At 61.0% G+C, this 20,935-nt stretch overlaps 1 protein-coding gene across 13 annotated transcripts in view; it reads left to right on the forward strand.

Moving 5' to 3' along the window:
* MACROD1 (mono-ADP ribosylhydrolase 1) overlaps nt 1-20,935 on the forward strand; it is a 152,673-nt gene that overhangs the window by 95,500 nt on the left and 36,238 nt on the right. The window lies entirely within an intron of this gene.

The raw sequence follows: 20,935 nt of genomic DNA on the forward strand, positions 1-20,935 counted from the left end.
CTCAGACCAGCTGCCCCTTCCCTCTCTCTTCTCCCAGGTCTATCTTCTGGAGGGCTCACATCAGAGGAGGACCAGGGGCTACTCCACACCTTTAGCACTAGTCAAACCCCTGGGTGAGCCTCAGTGTACAAGCTAAGTCACCTCAGTTGTGTCCGACTCTTTGCAACCCCCTGGACTGTAACCCACCAGGCTCCTCTGTCCATGGGATTCTCCAGGCAAGAATACTGGAGTGGGTAGCCATGCCCTTCCTCCAGGGGATCTTCCCGACACAGGGATCAAACTTGCGTCTCTTATGTCTCCTGCATTGGTTCTTTACCACTAGTGCCACCTGGGAAGCCCAGAGTCTCAGTTTATCCCAGTGCAAAATGGGTGCCCGAACTCATCCAACAGGCATGGCTCAATTGTGGGACGCTGAGGCAGGAAATTGCCCTCTCCACTCTGAGCTCTCATTTCACTTGCTGCCAGGGCACTGCCTCCATCACCCCACTTTACAGATAAGACAGTGGATGCCGAGGGGCTCAGTGACATGTCCAGGGTCGTTGGGGGGGGCCCAGGAGAGAGAGAAAGCAGGCTGGCAGGTGGGGGAGTGGCAAGACCGGGGAATGCTGCTGGAAAACCAGGGGTGGGCATAGCTCTATCTGTTCTGTTCACATGCCAGCGCACCAGCTCCTTAGCCCATTCAGCGAATGGTGAACCCGCTCTGGGGGTGGGGATGGGGAAGAAACGAGCCTTCCCAGGTTGGCCTGGGTCTGGGTCACACCCCAACCTCCACCATGCCCGCTACCACCCCCATCCCCACCCCAGTGCTGGCCCCACTCACCCCACCACGGCCCTCTCCAAACCCGCCTGCCTGCTCTCCAGAGAGGATCCAGGCCTGGCCAATGACAGAGGAATTGTCTGGCAGCCCCAGAAGCCGCCACTGGCGAGCAGGAGGCGAGGTAATTGGCATCGCCGGCTGCGGGAGCAGGAAATGAGCGGCCACAGCCCGCGTGGAGCGGGAAGCTGTTCAGTGTCATCGGCCTTATCTGGGAACAGGCTGCCCAATTACAGGGCCCTGCCCGCTACACCCAACAGCTGCCGGCTCCCTGCTGCCCCCCTCCCTGGTGTCCTCACAGCATCTCGAGGCCTGGGGGGCATATGCTGCCCCTGCCAGAGAGGACCAGGCAGCTGCCCAGAGAGAAGCCTGCCCTGATAGCCACCATCCAGGGACGCAGCACAGGTGCCCCCCGAGCCAGGCCTGGCATACAGGGCAGCAGCCGCCAGGTCCGGCACTCCTCACCTCCAGCTGACTGTCCAGGCCGAGCCCTGCCCAGGGCTACCTCTTCTCCTGAGTGTCAGGAGTACTCAGGCCAGGAGGCGAGATGAGAAGTGAGGGGCACACAGTTGGGTCCCTGGCCGCCCCATCTCAGGGTTCCCTCACGGGAGAACCAGCAGGTCACCCCGCTCAGATGCCTCGCCCCCTCTGCCAGCCACCGAATGAGAGGATTCATAACTCTGTGGGTGGACAGCGCTCAGAAACACAGCGCCACTGGGGGCTGTGATAGTCTGTCATGTATTAGGAAAACAGGACAGTAATGGGCTTGCAAGTGCACACAACGCTGGCCGATATTAGCAGATCACGCTGTGGCTTACAGGCCGGGGAGGGGGCAGCTGGACCAGGAGGGCCGGGCCGCCCTTCCAGGCCAGCGATGGGTGGAGGGGCGCCTGGCCGCGCCGTGAGCGCCACAGAGGCCTGGGGGTGGCATGCGGGAACGAGCAACTGGCTCTGGAATTGGACCCGACTAGAGTTCAAATCCTGTGCCTTCACCAGTTTGGGCCTCCACTTCTGCATCTGTCCACGTGGTCGTGAGAACTCAGCGGGCTCCTGGACCCAAGGCTCAGACAGCTTTGAGCTCGGAGTCAATGCCCAACAATGACCGTCCCCGCCCCCCCGCCTCCTGCAAGCGCTCCAGCATCCCTGCGTGTCAGGCCCTCCTTTCTGGGAAGGTCTCTGTCAGACCTGCAGACAGAAAGGGGGACCCTGCATGAGGGACACCGTCCCATTGCCCCCCTCCACCGAGGCCCTTGGGGTGCTGGGTGCTGGGTGCTGGGGCAGGGTCACCTTAAGGACACACACTTAAGTGTCCTCTGGGGCTCCTGGAGTCATGTAAGAGTCCCCTTCCTTCGTGTAAGAGTCTCCGTCCTTCACGTGAGAGTCCCCTCCCCTTCTCCAGACAGAGAGGGGCCAGATGGCCTCAGGATCTCACCCCTCCGCCCCTCTCTCTTCGCCTGAAAAGAGCCCTGACTCCCCGGGAGCTTCCCCTGGACTGGGATGGGGGGGTCTGTCTGGCTCTTCTCTCTGTCCTAGAGCTGGCACCGAGTGGTCACTTCCCACGAGCTCTGATTCCCCCTCAGTGAAACTGCTTATCAAGCCAGAGCCGGGCACAAACAGGGCAGACAAGGGTCCTGCCAGTCCTCTGGCTTGAGCACAGGAACCTCACTTTCTCAGTCCACAGATCGGGGTGAACTAGGAGGAACCGCAGTACACTGTCCATTCCCTTAAATTCAGCCTCCAGCCAGCTCGCCCCAGAGACCTGCCAGACTTATAAACTAGCAGCTCACTGAGGCCAAGAGTGGCGCGCGGGGGGTGACCCAGGGCCACCTGATGGGCATGCTGAGAGCAGGCTTAGTGCCAACCGGTGTGGTGCAGACTGGCCTGCAGGGAGAGGCCTGAGGGCAGGATGACCAGGGGTGGCTTCTTGGGGGAGGTGGCACGGGAGCAGAGACTAGAAGGAAGGCCAGGCAGGCCTTGGGCTGGGCAGGGGTGCTGGGGTGGAAAGGCCGGGCCTGTCCTTGTGGCAGTGAATCTGGAGTGTGGGCCAGCCATGAGCCTGGAGCCCTGAGTCTGGGAGCATAGACATGATTTATAAGACAGACTGAGAACCTTCACAGAGGGTGGGACAGGCCCCTCACTCAGTGGCTCTCCTGGTTCATACCACCTCGCACCAAATCATGGAGACCCCAGGATGGGCCTAGCACCCCCACTGTGTTCTCAGTTGTCCCCAGTGGTCAACTGGGGCCCTGGGGCCCCCTCTGTCCCTCAACCTGTTGGCCCTGCATCTTCACCACAACCAGCCCTGTCAGGACCACCACCACCCCCGGAACCCCGGGTGGGGCTGGCAGCCCACCTGGCCCCCGGCTGTCACTCACAGATGGAGACCTGGGCTCCGTCTCCCCATCCGTCTGTCCACTCTCTCGTGGAGCCTCCTGTTCCTGCAGCTGCTCCCCGTTCCTCACCACGCTCCTCCCGCTCCTCCCGGCAGACAGCTTGGTTGGGCTGTGGGTGTGAATTTCCACTAGGAGGGAGGGGCCATTCCTTCTGTTGCTGAAGCCTGGGGAGGGAGCAGGAAGCGGTGCAGGGGGAGGGCTGGGGAAGGGCAGTGGGTTTCCCGGGGCGGCCCTGCAGACCAGCGCTGAGGTCCAGCTCCCTCTGCCCCTTCTGTGAAGCCAAACAGGTGGGGGCACCCAGAGCTGGATGGCCCCCAGGCTGAGAGCAAAGCGGGCTGTGGTACCAACTGCCTTGGCTGCATACTGGAGGCTCAGAGTACACTCCTGAACTCCCTTGCCTCTTGGTCCTCTAAATGCATCCGTCCGGCAACCCTTCCCCACAGGGAGGACAAGCTGTGGTCCCATTTTGTGGATGGGAGGCCCAAGACCCTGAGGATTGACCATGTCTCCTGCGGACCCAGTGGCTCACAGAGCTCCCCAAGTGCCCAGTCTCCCTGTCGGCGGGAGCCGGCGTGTCCCCACTCTGCTGTGCCCAGGCTGCTCCGGGGGTACACGAGCACACCCCAGCAGTCACAAGCCAGGCCTGGTGCTAAGAACTGACCCGGACCAGCGCTCTGTGTACGGAGAGGGAGCTGAGGCAGTGCAAGGGAGCGGGGAACAGACCCAGACCCGGCGTGGGCTCCACCCACGCCCACCCTCCAGCCATCCGTGGACATTTACTGCTTGTCTAACATGCCAGGCCCTGGGGACCAGGAGAGAGCTGGGGCTCCTGCCTCTGCAGAGCTCGCTGCCTGGCGGGGACAGACAATGGGTAGGAGCCGCGCTATAGATAGAAAATGTCACTTTGTGCCCAGTGCTGGGCAAGGACACAGGCGAGGTGCTCCCCAGCTCCTCCTGGACCCTATGCGGGGGTGGGGGGCATGTGGGATGGGGACAGGCAGACCCTGAGCTTCCTGCTCCCACCCCAGCTCGGGCTCCGCCTCCCCTCCCCACCCCCAGGCTGTGCAAAGCTTCTGTCCCCTGTGGTTCCTGCTAATGAAGGGCAACTCCACCCACCCAGAAACCAGGCTGCTTCCAGCTGGTATTTAAAGAGGTGTCTCTGAGTGTGATGATGGCGCTTGTTCCCGGTCCTGTCTTCCGCCCACCCCGCAGTATCCCTCTCAAGGTAAACAAGACCACAGAGCTACTGGCTGCCCTGCACCCCTGCTCTGGTCCCAGGGGAGCACCTCATCCAGGCCAGGCTCCCTGCATGGGGCACAGCAGATTCGGGGACAGCTAAGGCCTAAGGCTGCTCTCAGGTCACACCAGTTGGCTGTGAATGAGGGTCAACTTCTGGATCAGGATTGGGGAAGCACGGAAGGCTTCCTGGAGGAGGCAACATCAGCACAGAAAAGAAAAGGCAGGTAGGGGCCAGACTTCACTGCATTGAGACATGGCAGGTGGGAGATTCATCAACTGTTTCAAGAAATTCATCTGTGAGGGGGAAGAGAGAAAGAGGGCAGCAGCTAGAGGGAAAAAGGAGGTTCAGGGAGGGTGTGTGTGTGTGTGTGTGTTTTAATGTTTATTTATTTGGCTGTGTTGGGTCTTAGTTGCGTCACATGAAATCTTCGTTGCATCATGCAGGGTGTTTCATGGGCTCTCTAGCTGTGGCGCCTGGCCTCAGCAGCTCAGTGGCATGTGGGATCTTCGTTCCCCAACCAGGGACTGAACTCACGTCTCCTGTATTGCAAGGTGGATTCTTAACCACCGGACCACCAGGGAAATCCCAGGGAGAATATTTTTAACAGGAGACACTCAAAGTCCTTAAAAGCTACCCAGAAAATGCTATCTGAGGAGGGGTGACCACTCAAGAAAAGAGAAATTTCAAAGGGAAGACCCCTCAAGGTAGGAAGGAAGGGGCTGGCCAGGCAGGGGTGGCGGCCAGGAGCAAGAAAGTTTAGAGACTGGGTAGGGAGCAAGAAGAGGGGAATTTCTATCTTCTCTGAGAAGTAACAGAGGAGGTCATCTTTCTCCCCAGGAACGACTTGCCCATTTAAAAGATGAGGAAACTGAGGTTCAGGAAGGTTCCACTGCTTGCCCTTGGCCTGAAGACTCTCTGGGACTCACTGGCTGGCTACCAGCCTGTACCCTGTCAGGCATCTCTGGCCTGAGGAGGGATGAAAGGGGTGAGGGCCCAAGGGCATCCTCCGGGGAGCCCAGTGCCCACTTTGTTGATATCTGCTGGAAACACCACCAGCGTTTGTAGGGCAGCGTGTTTCCCAAATCACTCAGATCATCAAGCTCGCTGCTGAGTGCAGTCTCCTGGGGAAGTGGCAGCTGCCTTCTTCGCAAACTTGTTAATAATCCCTGCTGTCAGGCGGTCCTTCCTCTGTCTAACCTAAATCTCTCCTGTCGTGGCTGAGCCAGCGGTCTCTACACAGCTCAGCCGTCCTGGAGTGGCTGCCATCGCCCCGCTCTGGAGGCCCACACTGCCCCGTGCCCTTGGCTGTGGGCACTAAGGGCAGCAGTGCATCGAGGCTGCACCCTCTCCACACCGGTGGGTGACTGTCTCCCTGGGTGCCTGCCTCCCTGGTCTCTTCCCAAAGCTCCTCTCTGAGCTGAGACCTGCCCTCTGACCCCAGCTACCACCCAGCTCCTCTCTCCTGTCTGTAGGGGGAAGGCTGGGCCATTCACACGCTGGGGCACCTCCTGCCACTCTGGGCCAGGTCTCCCTTCCTAAATCGGGCTGGAGATAAGAGTCAGGGGCACCACCTGGGTGGAGCACTCAACACGGTGCCTGGTGCGCAGGAAGCACCTGGTGAGGATGCCTACCCCAGGTCATTGGCGAGGTGGGCAGGATGGTGCGGAAGGACCCCAGGACGTGGCCTCACATCTCAGCCCTGTTGCTCGCTCCTGGGTGACCCTGAGCAGATCCTTCCCCTCTCCATCTCCTTCCCCACCTGCAAGCTAGTGAGGAGCTCTGAGCCAATGGCTGTAGGGTCAGGCCAGGAGCAGCCAGAGAGGGACTCCAGTTCCCCCGAACCCCCGCCCCCCAGGCAATCACACCTGCTGGGGACCCACCAAGCAAACGTTCCCCCGTGGATCCCCCAGGCAGGATCCCTGCATTCCCCCACCCTGATCCAGCTCTGGGGCCATGTGTGCCAAGGCATCTGGATCCAGAAGCATCCGTGTGGCCTCAGACCAGCCCTGCCTGCCCCCCATCCAGGCCTGGGTTCCTGGCCACACTCCCACAGGGCACACGGACATCCCTGACCCCGCATCTCAGGCCCCCAGGACCGCAGGCCTGGCCTAGCAGCCACCTCCAAATCCCAACCTGCAGGAAGCTGTGGGCTGTGACAGCTCCGTCTGCAGAGCCCAGCCTGGTTAATCTGCTTCATTAAAGACACTAATTAATTGGCTTAATTAAAAGGGTAACCTGGAAGCCGGCAGAACTACCTCCTAACAAGGCACGAAGCTACACAGAGGCAGCCCTGGAGCTGAGGAGGGGAGCCCCCCGCCCAGCCCCCCAGCATGCCCATCCTAGGGCCCAGCCCCAGAGGATAGCCCGGAGACTATCCCCAGCCTATCTTGGCCTGGTGACTGCTGTTCAGTGACACCCCCCATCCTGGACCCTACACACCCCGCAGTCAGGCCCAGCGTGCCAGGCGGGAGTCAAAAGTCCCACATTCATATGCACCACTTGGCTGCAGTTAAGAGCCCAGAATGTAAGTGGGCCATAATTAGACGGCACAGGCAGGCTGCAGCCGATAAAGGTCAGCAGGCCGGGAGGGAGGGATGTCCGCGGTAGAGAGGCCGAGCCTGGGCACACCATGCCTGTCCCACGGGGAGTCGGGTGGGCTCGACTGAGGGCTGTTGGCACCATGGCAGAACGCCACCTGGGCAAGGAGCCTGTGGACCACCAGCTCCCACGATCATGAAGCTTCTGGGGTCAAGACAACCGGGTTTAGGTCCCGCCTCTAAAGACTGGGTGCTGTGGCATTCTTATTTATTTATTTCTGTGCTGGGTCTTAGTTGTGGCATGTAGGATCTTTTTTTAAAAATGTTAATTCATTAATTGGCCACATCGGGTCTTAGTTATGGCACACCGGATCTTTGTTGCACCATGCGGGATCTTTCACTGTGCACCGACGCTCTAGTTGTGACACGTTGGGCGTGGTAGTTGCGGCGCTCAGGTTTAGTTGCTCTGCACGTGGGAGCGTAGTTCCCCAACCAGGGATCAAACCCGTGTCCCCTTCATAGCAAGGCAGATTCTCAACCACTAAGTCCCCAGGATCTTTTCTCAGTTACAGCATGCAAACTCTTAGTTGTGGCACGTGGGATCTAGTTTCCTGACCAGGGATTGAACTCGGGCCCCCTGCATTCCCAGGGAAGTCCCTGAGCCCTCATTCTTCATCCACAGAACACCTGCCAGGGATGCCTGGCAACTTGCCCTCGCAGGAAGGAAGGCCCTCCCCAGCTCAGCAGAGAGTGCTGAGATTGATTAGCCATGTCTGCCCAGGACAGTGGGTAAGGAGTGGAGGCTTATGTGCCACTCTGATCCCAACCATCCCACCAGCCTCCGAAGAGGTTAATCTCTGTGTCAACGTTTCAAACCTTTCCCACAGTCAGAAAACAATTCTCATAACTCCTCAAATATAAGGCACCAATGCCGAAAATGGTCTTTACCAGACAGTCTTCATTTGTGTGAAAGAGTCGGACACAACTTAGCAACTAAACAACGCCAAATTCATCTGAGCTTCCCGCCGCTGTTGAGATTTGGAATTGAGCATCCCTGATTCAGAACTGAGTCTCCGGTGGCCTGTCTGGAGCCACACTCCCTGGCCTGGAGTGTACTCTTTCTCACTGGAAGGAGGGGGCAGGCATTGCCAAGGAAGGAATTTGCACTGGTGTGGAGACCCTGCCTTCCTCCCCCAAACGCTGCTCAAGATGCCAGCCAAGTTCATGGGCGGCCCCCACCTCTTTCTCAAGCAGAAATAGCATAAACACCATAACACAGTGCATGGGGACCAAGTGGCCTTGGAATATTCACTCACTGCCCTTCTCAAAGCCCCTAAGAGAGGACACACAGGACCTAGGGATGGGGTGGGGGTGGCCCCCAAGATCCAAAGGAGCCCAGTTAGGCCCCAGATTCCCTAGGGGATGGGAAGGGAGTGAGATCAGAGGCCATGGGTTCTCTGTCCGTCAGTTTAGGATGTGGAAGTGTTCGTGGGGGTGGGAGGGAGCCCCTGAGGGTCCATGCCCCAGCCCTGCCCATGTGATAGACAGGGCCTAAAGGCAGCAGTCCGGCCAGCCCACTGTGCAGGGAGGAAATCACCAACCTTGGCCCCCTGGACCAACCTTGGCACTCAAGGACCCTGAGCTCAGAGAGCAGAGTCATTTAGGCCCAGGTCCGGGCGCACACAGGCATCAGCTCACAGCCCTCGCCCACACTGAAACTGCAGGGTGGGGGCTCAAGGCCCCCGGACAGACTGAGTCTCCGTACAAACAGCCGTTAGCCTGCTCAGCCGACAGCTCTGCCACCGGCCCAGGAGCCAGAAGCGAGGTTCCAGCGAGGGTGCCCCTGCCCAGCAGAGATGAGGCTCAATCAGAGCCAGGCCCCGGGAGGGCGGGGCCACCGCTCCACTGTCACTACCAACGGTGTGAGGCCAAGCTGCCAGAGTCCCCGCCCCCTCCCCAGCTTGAAGACCCACCCGCACATCACCCACATGGGTGTCCACAGGGCTGTCATGCTGGCATCTTCCCAAAGGTGCTTCCCCCCACCCCAGGGGGGCCCAGCCCCTTCTCCCTCTGACTAGGCACCCACGAGAGGTGAGCTTCTGTCCACATATTCCCATCCCAGCATCCCTGGCCCCATGTTACAGATGAGGAAGTTGAGACATAGAGAAGAGGCCAGGTGAGCGGCTAGGGGGACTCCAACCTGGGACTCTAGAGCTTCACCCACAGGCAGGCCTCCATGGGGTCTCCTCCCTCTCCAGGCAGGCACAGTACCCGAGCCCAGACCCCTGGAATGCCTGGTGGGGGACATCGGGCTGTCCTGGGCGAGGCTGAGCAAGGAGGAGACATTTGAGGCCACCCAAAGCAGGAAGGCCTGGAGGCTGGACAGGAGCCAGCCTAGGGGTGCTGGAGGCCTGGTTCAAAAATCGGGACAAAGGAGAGTCAGCCTCAGCTCTCAGGGCTCCCCTGCCTCCCCTTATGAGTCAGAACCCTGCCTGAAACCAGGGACCCTCCCACACACTGAGCCACAGCCCTGCCCTCACTCCTGCCCCAGCAGGTGGCTGGGGTTTGTCCCGGATGGTGCAAATCTGTCCTTCCCCCATGGGAATCCTCAGGTGCAGGGCGGGAGAGGGGCTGGACCACTTAGAACCCAGCACGGTTCGGCCAAAAGCCACCTGCTCAGTCTGCTGGCTGGATGAGCCCATCAACGTTGTGTGGCCCTCACTGCGCCCAGCCCTGGGAGGGGGAACTGTCCTCCCCTGGGAACTACAGCACAGAGGGGGAGCGGGCCCAAACGTATCCACAGCTACATGGTCAGGAAGGAGTGGGGCTGGGACCAGTGTGTCCTGCTGAGGGCTGCCTGCAACTCTGCCCATGGGACAGCAGCCACCCCCGGGGAGGCAGGCCGGCTACCCCTCCATGGGCAGGCAGGGAGAGCACTGGACTCAGAGTCACATCATGGGACCGTGCCCTAGCCCGGCCTCCTGGGAGCTGAGTGTCCTCCGGCACCACCTGTCTCTCTGGGACTGGGGTCCCTCACTTGGGGAATGGAGCCATCGCCCCCACCCACAGGCTGGTGTGGGAGTCCTGGAGGGAGCTGGCAGGATTGAGCAGGGGACATGGGGACAGGCGCAGGCAACCCCCGCCTGTGCCTGCCCAGGCAGTACTGGGGCATCAGGGCCCGGAGCCTGATTGCCCATCCTTGGGAGCAAGCCCAAGGGAAGAGCAGACGATCACCCTCACCATTTCACCAGGCTGCTCGTTATGAATATCAATAGCATTAATTATTTCTAATTCAGCGTCCAGGCCCGGGCTGGCTGTGAGTGATCCCCAGGCCCCCAGGCTCCAGGGGAGGCTTAGCCCCCTCCCCAAGGCTGTGGGATCTGAGTCTGGGGCACACTTCCAGGGGCAGCGATGGGGGCGGTGAGGAGAGACCCAGCCCAGCCCTAGTGACAAGGGGGCCTACAGACAGGATTCAGCCTGGGGGTCCCCTAGGAAGGCGCCATGCAGGCTCAGCGCCCATTTCACAGATGGGGAAACTAAGTCAGCTCAGGATGAGAAGGCGGCAGGTTCGGCCGCAGGGGAAGCCCATATAGATGCAACCTGCCCCTCACCAGCCAGATACCCACACGTCTCCCAGAGCGGGTTTCCTGGGGCCTAAAAGGGGGTGACAGGGCCTCCCTCACAAGGGACGGCAGTGCAGCTTGAGGTTGATGGTTTGGAACTCTGTGGGGCAGGGCAGTGGCTCTACCTCTGTGCACCGTCGTGGCCTTTCAGGTGCTCAGCAGAAATGCACTGAAGAATGGGCTCTGGCTCAGGTCCCAGTGCCACCCCGAGAGCTACGTGACAGGCAGCGAATATCTACCTTCACAGAGCCTCAGTTTCCTCATCTCTAAAATGGGACAAATAACTATCCACAACCTGTAGGGCTGCTCTGAGGAATCAAGGAGACAGTAGACATACACACCGACCACAGACACACAGTTAGAACTCTATGAACAGCAGTAGCTGTTGTCATTATTACGGTGATTACTGTTATTGTTTTTTAATTAATCCGCCAGCTTCCATGCCTCCTCCCCAAGCCTGAGTCAGGCCAGGGGCCAGCACCCTCCAAGGCCAGGTCTGGGAAGAGTTCCTGGGTCTGGGCAAGACTGACCACACCCATGCCCGGCCATCTGAGGGTCCAGGGCAGCCCCTTCACGCGGAGACCCCAGCCTCCTGCAGACAAGAGCCTCTGTCCTGCTGACCCCAGGTCAGGGCAGGGGCAGTGCGTTGGCACAAAGGCCGGGCTCTGTCTGCGCCTGCGGCGGGGGCAGCTGCCCACGGAGGGCCCTCCCGCCACAATGAGGCCTTTGAGCAGCTACCGGCAAGAGCTGAGCTCTCCTTGAAGGCCCCCGGCTCTCACAAGTCTTGTCTGTCTGTGAGGCCACTGGGCCAGCAGGCAGCTGCCGTGGGGGAGGAAGGCCCATGCCCACCCTGCTGCTGGGCACACCGCCTCCCCGGCCTCCTCTCCCCCAGAGGATGCCTGGCCAAGGCCGGCTGCAGCCTGAGAGCCAGCTTGGGCCTCGGGGGATGGAGGGGAGGGCTTGCCCACCTCCCTGCTCTTGAATGACACTTCCAGGCTTGGCACACTGAACACGGGGAAAGCCCCGTACCTCCCACCCCAGGCTCTCAGGAAGGCACTGTGCGGCCGGGGCTCAGCCTCCAGGCTTCCCTTCCTCTTAGCCTCAGTTTTCCCACCTATAGAATGGAACCTCCAAGTGCAGTCCCCACCTCCACCCCCAGAGCATCCGTGAGAGTCAAATGAGACCCGCATTTAAGGCTCCACCCAGCAGGTGCGAGACACAGGGACAGCCCACCTAATCATGATCATCACAGCTCCTACCTGGGACCCGCCTTCAGCCCCAGCTCAGCCTGGGGACCTTGGCCTGGAGACTGAAACTCCCTGAAGCTCTGGTTTCTCTTTTATAAGATGGGCCAATGCCACTCACTCTCAGGGCTGCTGTGAAGGGAAAGCCATTTATCAACCCGCCTCAGGCTCAGGAAGCCTTGCTTGGATGAATTAACGAATCCCAGATTCCACTCCGGAGTTACATTACAGGGAGGCCTGCCCAGCGCTGGGGGATGGGAGGCAGGAAGGGCTGGTTCCCGCAGGCAGTCAGGGGCGGCTTCCCGCAGGAGATGGCCAGTCACCCAAAATGGGGATTGAGGGTGGCCTTCTGGACCCAAGGACCAGCAGAAGTGTGAGTTATGTTGTCCACAGGCCTAGTAGGGGAGGGTCTGGAGGAGAGGCTGGTGGGCTGGGACGGTCTGAAATGCCAGGCTTTGGTCAGCGTTTCAGGACGCAGGGAGCCACGGATGATCTCAAAGTCAGTGAGTGACTGGATTGAATATGAATTCTTAACTGTCTGGGAGTGTCTGCTAGAGGGCAGGGATGAGGGCCGTCTCCACACGGCACCCTCTTTGCCGCCACTGCAGTTTAGAGAGGGCTGGTCAGCAGTGTGTAAGAAGGGGGCTTGGGGCTAAGCAGAGCCGTCTGGAGCCCGACCCTCCGTGGGTCCTAGTCCCAAAGCCAGCACTGCCCAGGGCTACTCTGATGTGCCCCTGTGGGCAGCCCTGCACTCAGCGCCGAGGATGCAGAGCCTGGGTTCAAATCCCACTATGCCCTGACTTGGTACGAATGACACTGCCTCTCTGAGCCTCTGTCTCCATGTCTGGGAGGTGGGAAAGGGTGCCTGAGCCCCATGGTGGCCCTGGGGACCATTAAGTTCAACACTCGAAGGCGTCTGTGGGAGGGGACCCCTGTTCCCTCCTCTGGGCACCCTCAGCTTAGAAGAGGGGAGGCTGGGGACCAAGGGGGACCCGGGTCTCTGTGGGGCCCCAACCAGAGGCAGTAACTGCTAGTGTTCAGATCCCACCCCTGCCTCCCAGGAGCTCTGTACTCGTGATCCTCCGTGTCTCAGTTTCCTCATGTGTAATAAGACAGTAGACACTCCACGGCACAGAGATGCTCTGAGGACCACGTGAGACGTGCCCGGGAAGCTGGACCCAGAGTGAGGACTCAGTCACTGCTGCTGTTTCCACGTGGTTGGCTTTGAATCCCCTCCTGTCCCCCCAGAGAGGCTGAGGCCACTTCCTGTTTTGGGGTGCCCAGGGTGCAGGGACTTGGGGAATCACACAGTTGATGGCCGCAGGAGTGTGGGACCCCCCAGTCACCCCTCCCAGCAACTGGCTCCCCCTCCCCACCCGGGAGACCCCTGGAGCCATCTCTGGACTCTGCGTCCTCAGAACCCAGCCAGGTGGCCAGGGCGCCCACCCATGCCAGAATCAGGGCAGCAGGTGCTCAGCCACACCCCAGTCCACACTGAGTCTGGGGCTGAGCGACGCTGTCCAGAGTCCCCCTTCTGCCTGTCAGGGCCCTGGAGGACACGGCCTGCACCTCCCCTGGTCCAGGCCACTAGGTCAGCCAGGTCTGGCTGCACCTGGTCCAGCAGGTCCTGTCCCCACAGAGCCAGGCTCCCCCGACCTCCTGAGTCGGGGGAGGGTGGGGCGCCCCTCCTCCAGCTGTCCCACGAAAAGGGCCTCGCTGCAGAAAGCCGGCTGAGTAAATAATGACATTTCCTCCTCTCTCCTGCACTCTTCGCCCCTTTCCCTTCCACAAATAAATTATCAACATGCCCAGGTCCCGGTGGAGCGGAGCATATCGCTGGGAACAATGAAAAAGCTTTTAATAGGATTCCAGGAGCTGCAGCCACACGCTCAGGGCTCTAATGGAGATTGCTCCATGACCGCAGGCTGCCCGTGCCCGCGCCCCTCGCGCCGCCAGCTCCTCCCGGCCCGGCGGGCAGCGAGGCCCCGCGGGCTGCCCGCTGACGTCATGGGCAGCGTCCGGCTCCAGAGAAGCTGGAGGAGGGGGTGGCGCGTGCCACCACCCCGCAGGCCCACTGCCAGCGATCAAGCCAACCCCGCGCCCCGAGAGGCCGACCCAGCCAGGAGGGCCCCGCCTGGCCCCCCCCGGCAGGGCTCCTGGTACCTCCGCCAGCCTCCCCTGGTCCTCACACCCTACTAGGGTTAAAGGGCAGGGCTGCGCCTGCACACACTGGGGCCTCAGGGAGGGCAGCTGAGTGCAGGGGAGGGGGCGGCCTGGAGGAGGCTCTGAGCCCAGAGGACACAGCCTAGGAGGGGCCAGGTAGAGAAGGGAGCAGGGAAGATGAACCTCTCTATCTCAGCTTCCTGTTCGAGGGCATCTGTAAGGACCAAGAGTGCCTCGATGGTTGCCCTTCCTTGGTGTGACCTTGGGTGACTCACTTCAGCTGTGTCTCAGTCTCCGGGGTAAGATCAGGATAATAACAGCCCACCTCAGAGGCGTGTTGGGGGGACAAATCCAGTTAATACCGCCGTCTGGGTAGCAAGTGCAATCTGTGGGCTGCTACCTCTAGAACCATGATCACCATCTCTTTCCTTATGTGTGGGGGGTAAGGGGTAAGAGGTCCTGTCCTGGCTGTGCGATCTTGGTCCAGTCACTTTGTCTGCGCCTCGGTTTCCTCTTCGATAAAATGGGTTGTTGTGAAGCCTCAAGGAGTCCTGGCATGGTGCTTTGTGGCATGCGGCGTAAACAGTAAGTACTCAATAAAGGCAGTCGTGACGGCCTCTCTGCTGCCCTCCCAGGAGGGATCTAGTCACTGGTCCCTGTGCCTGGCCTCCACCTGAGGCCTGGCACACAGGAGATGCCCAAGGAGTAAATAACCAAAGGGAACCCACCTGACCCCATACCAGGGGACTCACCTGGGCAGAAGGTGACATTACAGCCCCACGCTCTCCCTTTTCACAACTGGGCCCTTTATTGCTCTCACCTGTACCACCCCCCAACCCTACTGCTTCCTGGAGAACTTGGGGGCTCAGTTTTCCCCAATACCCCCAGAGTTACCCACATTCCAACCTGCCCCTCATCACAGCTGAGTGGTCTGGGTGCCCTCCTTTCCCCCCATCTATCCACCTGCTACTCACCTGGGCTGCAGACCTCAGAGACCAACCTCTGCCCCATGAGCCTGCCAGCCAGGATGGGCAAGAGGCTAGCACATGCAGCCCCCCAATTCCAGAGCCCCCAGCAGGGCCAGCATCCCGGCCCTGAATCTGGCAGGACCTGACCTATTGCTGAAGTGCAGTAACTGCTGGTTCCTACAGAGCCCATCCTTGGTCACCCTGTATCTTCACACTGACCCAAGGAAGTGCGCTCTGTTGGCCCATTTCACAGGTGTGGAGACTGAGGCACAGAGAAGGCAAGTGAGGTGTCCAGGGGCACCCAGCCGATAAGTAACAGGTAGGATTGGAACCCAGGTCCACCAGCCTCCAGAGCTAGGGCACTTTCACTCCATGGTCCGGCTGCCTCCTGGTGGATCCCGACTTCCACCTGACTTTGGACAAGGCATCTCTCCACTCAGTGCATCAGCCTCCCTACTCACAGTGGGAAGAAAATGAGCCAGGCAGAGTGGGGGCGTGGCACCACCCAGCCCCCTCAATAGCTAAGTCTAGAGGTATCTCAGGGTTGAGAGTCCCAGAGCCATGATGCTCTTTGGTCCTTTGGGACCTAGTGGTCCAACCCCTCGGTCAACAATAGTGGGGAAACTGAGGCATACAGAGAGGCCCAGGCTCTGGCTGGGGGTGCGGAGTAGGGGAACATATGTGGTCTGCCTCCCTGAGACAGGTGGGCAGTCTCTAGCAGGTACAGTCTCCATAAGGAGGGGAAGGGCTCCCGAGACCCCTGCCACCCTCTCTCTGCTAGGAACTGTCTCTGTTTACTGGCCAGCCCCACGCAGCGGGCCAGGGCCAGCCCTTCCCCTGATGCTGGTCACAAGCAGGTGGCCCCGTGGAATGCCATGCCGGCCTGTCTGCTGGGCTCCCTCCTGGGATCAGAGGTCAGGCTTCAAGGCTGACAGTCTCTAGGCCGCCTCAGCTGGGGCAGGGCTTGAGGAGGGGCTGTCACCCCAGCTTCTTACTCCTTTGCATCCACCACCTCCCCAGAGAGCTGTTGTTGTTGTTCAGTCACTAAGTCATGTCCCACTCTTTGCGACCTCATGGACTGCAGCACCCCAGGCTTCCCTGTCTTTCACTGTCTCCCAGAGTTTGCTCAGATTCATGTCCACTGAGTCAATGATGCCATCCAACCATCTCATCCTCTGTCGTCCCCTTCTCTTCCTGCTCTCAATCTTTCCCAGCATCAGGGTCTTTCCCAGAGTCAGCTCTTCGCATCAAGTGGCCAAAGTATTCAAACTTCAGCTTCAACATCAGTCCTTCCAATGAGTATTCAGGGTTGATTTCCTTTAGGATCGACTGGTTTGATCTCCTTGCTGTCCAAGGGACTCTCAAGAGTCTTCTCCAGTGCGACAGTTCGAAAGCATCAATTCTTCGGCACTCAGCCTTCTTTATGGTCCAACTCTCACATCCATACATGACTACTGGGGCCCAGGGAAAGCACAGGCCGTCCTGTCTACATGGTCAAGAGGAACAGGGGCTGCACAGGAAGAGGCCCTGGGCAGGGTGGGTGGCAGCCACTCAAGGCTTTTCTTAGCAGTGGGGTCAGGGCAGCTGTGGGGTTCATTCAGCAGATCCTGGCTCAGCCCGGCTCAGGCTGCAGGTTAAGAAGGATGGGTGTGAGCCTTGTGTGCAGGAGTGTGAGTGTGTGTGGATGTGTGGGAGGTATGACGCACCGTGCACACCTGCCTCCCGTCCTGGCCTGACTCTGCCATGAGTGGGACTGTGCATAACTCATCAGTGGTGGGCTCCAGGCCTGGCCTGCCCTGGGCAGCCTCTCTGAGCCTCCCCACCCCCACTGAACCTAAGCCCCCTACTCAGGGCAGGGGCAGCCCAGCCCAGCCTAGGAGCCCAGTGGGCCTGCCAGGAGCCAGATTCCCTGAGCCAGAACCAGGCCCCTCCAGTCTGACCACAGCAGAGCATGTTTTAAATCCAGGTCATCCCAGGAAAGCCAGGAGGCAGCTCCCTCGAGGACCTGCAGGAACATCCTTGACCCAGGACCCGGGGGTGGGGGGTGAGCCCCTTGAGGGGCACCTTGGTCAGGCCTGTTTCATCCCCAGGAGTCTCAGCTGGCAGGTTGGACCTTCCACTGCCAGCATACCAGCTCCCTAGGCATTTCAGCCACAGCTCCATCTTTCACTCACCCATTCATCCACCACTGTGTGCCAGGCCCCCCTGCCAGGACTGGGGATGCACCAGTGAGCGAGACAGACAGACACAACTCCCACCCTAAGCCATCCCTGCCACACAGGGTCTCCGATCCCTGGTCCCCAGCCCCACCACCGCCCAGGACCAGCCCAGCTGGGCATCCCCCGCCCAGAGCAGCCTGTGCACGCCCCTCCAGGGTCCCCTGAAAACTCAGCTCTCCTCTCTGCTCCACCAGGCAGCCCTTGGTAGCACACCCCCAGGAGAAGCCCATCCTGGCTCCAGCGCCCAGCAGCGTTTGTTGGGACTTGTTCCCGCAGCCCTTCCCAGGCAGGCGTCGCTGGAGGTGGAGGCTGGAGGGGTGATGGGCCGACGAGAGCAATTTGCTTCTGTAGATAAATGCCTCTGCCGCCGTCCTCTCCTCCGAACTCAGTCCCCCTTTTCTCGCTCGCGCTCTCTCCCCCCCCAGTTTTTTTTTTTTTTACAGTTTGCCAAATCTGTTGTAATCCAGTGCCAACGATTAATTCAGGCAGAGGGAGGGAACGGGAGCAAAATGAAGCTGCCACAGAGCTGCTTCTCGAGAGCGATGCAGACAGGAGCAGCCAGGACCAGCGTCTCCGTCACCCTACTTTTAATCCCAGTTTTAATTAAGTACAAAGCCGTCCCCCAAAGGCTCAGCCGCTGCCTCCCTGCTAGCGAACACCCGCCCCACCCCCCCAACCCTGTACGCAGAGCCTGCACACCTGGGCCCATCCGCCCTCCGGAAACCTGGGTCCGGCGCTCTGCCTGGGAGGCAGTGTCCCCTAGTGGTTAGCTGAGCCCCATACACCTGGGTCCTGGAGCCTCCAGGAAACCCCGCCTACGCTCCCTTCTTCCCCAGCAACCCCCCCCACCCCCACCGTCTGAGGGAGGTTCCGAGCCAGGGGAGGGGACGCCCTTCATCACTAGCAGTCCTCAGTCTACACCGGGGTCCGCTGCCCCCAGCAGAAACAAGCCCAGAGATTCTCCCTCCTGGCCCATCAGAGACTGCCCCTGCAGGTGGACACACAGCTCTCTCGGGAACAGGGGGCCACCCTGCACCCAGGAAGCCCACCCTTCCAGGGGCCCCCCACCCAGGAGGACTAGGCAGCCAGTCGTCATCAAGGCCGGCCCGGGAGTCCTTAGAGACGGAGATGGACCGGCCAGCAGGACCAGGGAGACAGGACACAGGCTCCGATCAGACCTGCTTGCAGAGGCCACCCCCACCCGCAGGCTCCCCGCACCTGCACACATGGCCCCTTCTGCGGGCTCTGTCCTCCGGGCCCCTTCCTGCTGCCCCTTCTCCTCACCGATTCCTGTTCCACCCTCACCTCCTTGGCTGAAGCACCTGCTCCCCTCATCCCGGGCCCCAGCAGCTCCCTGGTCACCCCCACCTCACAGGGCTGCCTTCCCGCCTTCAGCGCCCAAGGCTCCTAGGTGGGAGAGGAAGCATCGGATGTGGTCTGACCCCTGTTCCCAGCTGTAGCTCCCTGAAGGCAAGACTTAAAGCTGCTCTGGTTCCCCTCTCCCCAAGCCCCCCGCCCCGCCTCCCCGAGCCTAGCCCCGCGCCTGGCCACAACTGGAGCTCAGCACTGGATGAATGAATGGATGAATGGGCAGGAATGGAGGGAAGGACGGGAGAGAGAGAGACAGGAGAGTCAGGGATGCCATGTGAGCCAGCCCCCTCCTACCGCCACAGCGGTGTCTATGCCCACCCCGCCAGGTCCCCAACACCCTCACATCCCCACCTTTGCCGGGTGGGAGGCCGCACGTGCAAGGCCACTGTGGGAGACTCAAACCCCAGGGCTGCACTGGATCCAACAAACAACTTCCACGAGGTGAGGTGAGGCCCCCAAATGCTGACATCATCTGCAGAGCCGCTGACCCCAGGGAGCGCCTGGGCTCTGGGGGCCGCAGGCGGGCGGCAGTACACAGACATCCACCAGCCGCTCAGGCTAACAGGCCTGCACAAACGCGGCCCTCTATGCGGAGCCCTCTCCGCTCTGACTGATGTTGGGGGTGCCAGGCCGGCTGGGGTGGGGCGGGGGAGTATGCACAGCAGGAGCACCCTGGGGTCACATGGTCCGTTCACCTGTCTTTTCCTCTGGCCATCTGTCCCCCGTCTCCTGGCCTTCGTGGGGTGACTGCCTCAGGGCAGAGGACAGAATACAGCTGCCTCGTGCCTGGTACAAGCCGGAGCAGGCCTGAACTTTGTCTCAGGGAGAACAACCCAGGTTCTGGGGAGGAGGCCCCCCCAAACCCACACATCAAAGGCAGCAAGCAGGCCTGAGGCCCATGCCAGCCCCACCCTTCCAGAGCCCTTGAGGCCCCTCTGGGTGGTGAGCACCCTGGGGCAACCCCCCACGGCAGGCATTTGGGACCTCAGCCACGCCCACACACCCTCACAACCCTCCTGATCCGAACCCTCACAGCCCATACACCCCCATCCCACAAGGGCTCGGAGACAAAAACCCCTCAGCTTCACCCCGTTGCTCCTGGACACTCCCACTGACACTGGCGCTCCCACCCCCCAGCCCACTGAGATGAGATCCCACCCAGAATGGACTTCGCTGGCTGGGGTGGGGGGACCCAGGGCAGTCCTTCCTGCTCCTCCAAGGCATGAAGAAGCTGAAAGCCCTCAGCCCAATGTGAGCCAGGGGTGGGGACCCCAGGGCGCACTGCCCACTAGGCGTAAACTCTGCTAGAAGCTTCAGATGCACCATCTTCCGTGGGGTTCCCCGATGGCAGGTGCTGCTCTTGCCTCACTTTACATGCGAGGATATCGAGGCCCGACGAGATGCAGTCACTTGCCTGAGGTCAGCAGGCCAGGCGGAGAACCCTCCCCAGGAACCACAACCCTCCCCGAGGATGCTGAGGGCAGAAGAGTGGGCCCCGCTGAACTCCTGCAACAGCCCCAGATAGGCCCCTGAGATGAGGCCGTTTCTCAGCCCTGACTCCGGGGCAGCCTGGCTGGCTGGGGAGCTGGCGGCCAGCAGGCCCCCAGTTGCCAGAGGACGCATAGTGGGGCCATCCGCCTCTCGGTGCAGGGCCTTCACCCACGCCCCCCTACTGCTGAGCCGTCCGCCCCCTCCCAGCACTGCCTCCCTGCCCGCTGCCTCTGTCCAGCCGGCCTCAGGGGCCTCATCCCCCCGACACCAGGGCAGCCGCTTCTTGACACCTGCCGCTGCGCTGGGCCTCGGCAGGCAGTCAGCCGGTTCCGGGCCTGCCTCTCTGTCCCCTGACACCCACTGTATGAGGTCCCCCTGGAGCGACTGTCCATCTCTCAGCTGACGTGGAAGCGGGTACACACACGCCCTGCCATCCCACACTCAGGGTGCCCCCCCATTCTCCCAGGGTGGGGGAGCCGCTGTATCCCCCTGTGCAGGCGAGGAAACAGGTCGCCAGAGGGGCAGGCCCAGGGCCACCCCATGGATGACACGGGCTCAGCCACCAGCCCTCAGTCTGTGCAGAGCGGAGTCTCGCAGGCCAGCGCCCTGCGCGCAGAGCCCTGGCAGCAGGTGATGCGATGGGGTGGCAGCTCCCACCACCGCCTTAGAGCCCAGCTGAGTGGACCTCCCAGGGGCTGAAAAAGAGGAGGTGCCGGGCAGGGGGGGGCGGGACACACCAGGAAGGGTGCTGACACTGAGGGTCAGTGGCAGGCTGATGTCTACCAACAGCCCCCGGCCTTTGGGGAGTCTGACCCCCGCGGCCCTCCAAGGCCTCTGCAGGTGCCCGGAGCCCTTGGGGACCCCTTCAACCC

This window comes from Giraffa tippelskirchi, chromosome 10 (genome assembly GCF_054371585.1).
Source record: "Giraffa tippelskirchi isolate mGirTip1 chromosome 10, T2T-mGirTip1v1.2.pri, whole genome shotgun sequence".
NCBI classification, from domain to species: domain Eukaryota; kingdom Metazoa; phylum Chordata; class Mammalia; order Artiodactyla; family Giraffidae; genus Giraffa; species Giraffa tippelskirchi.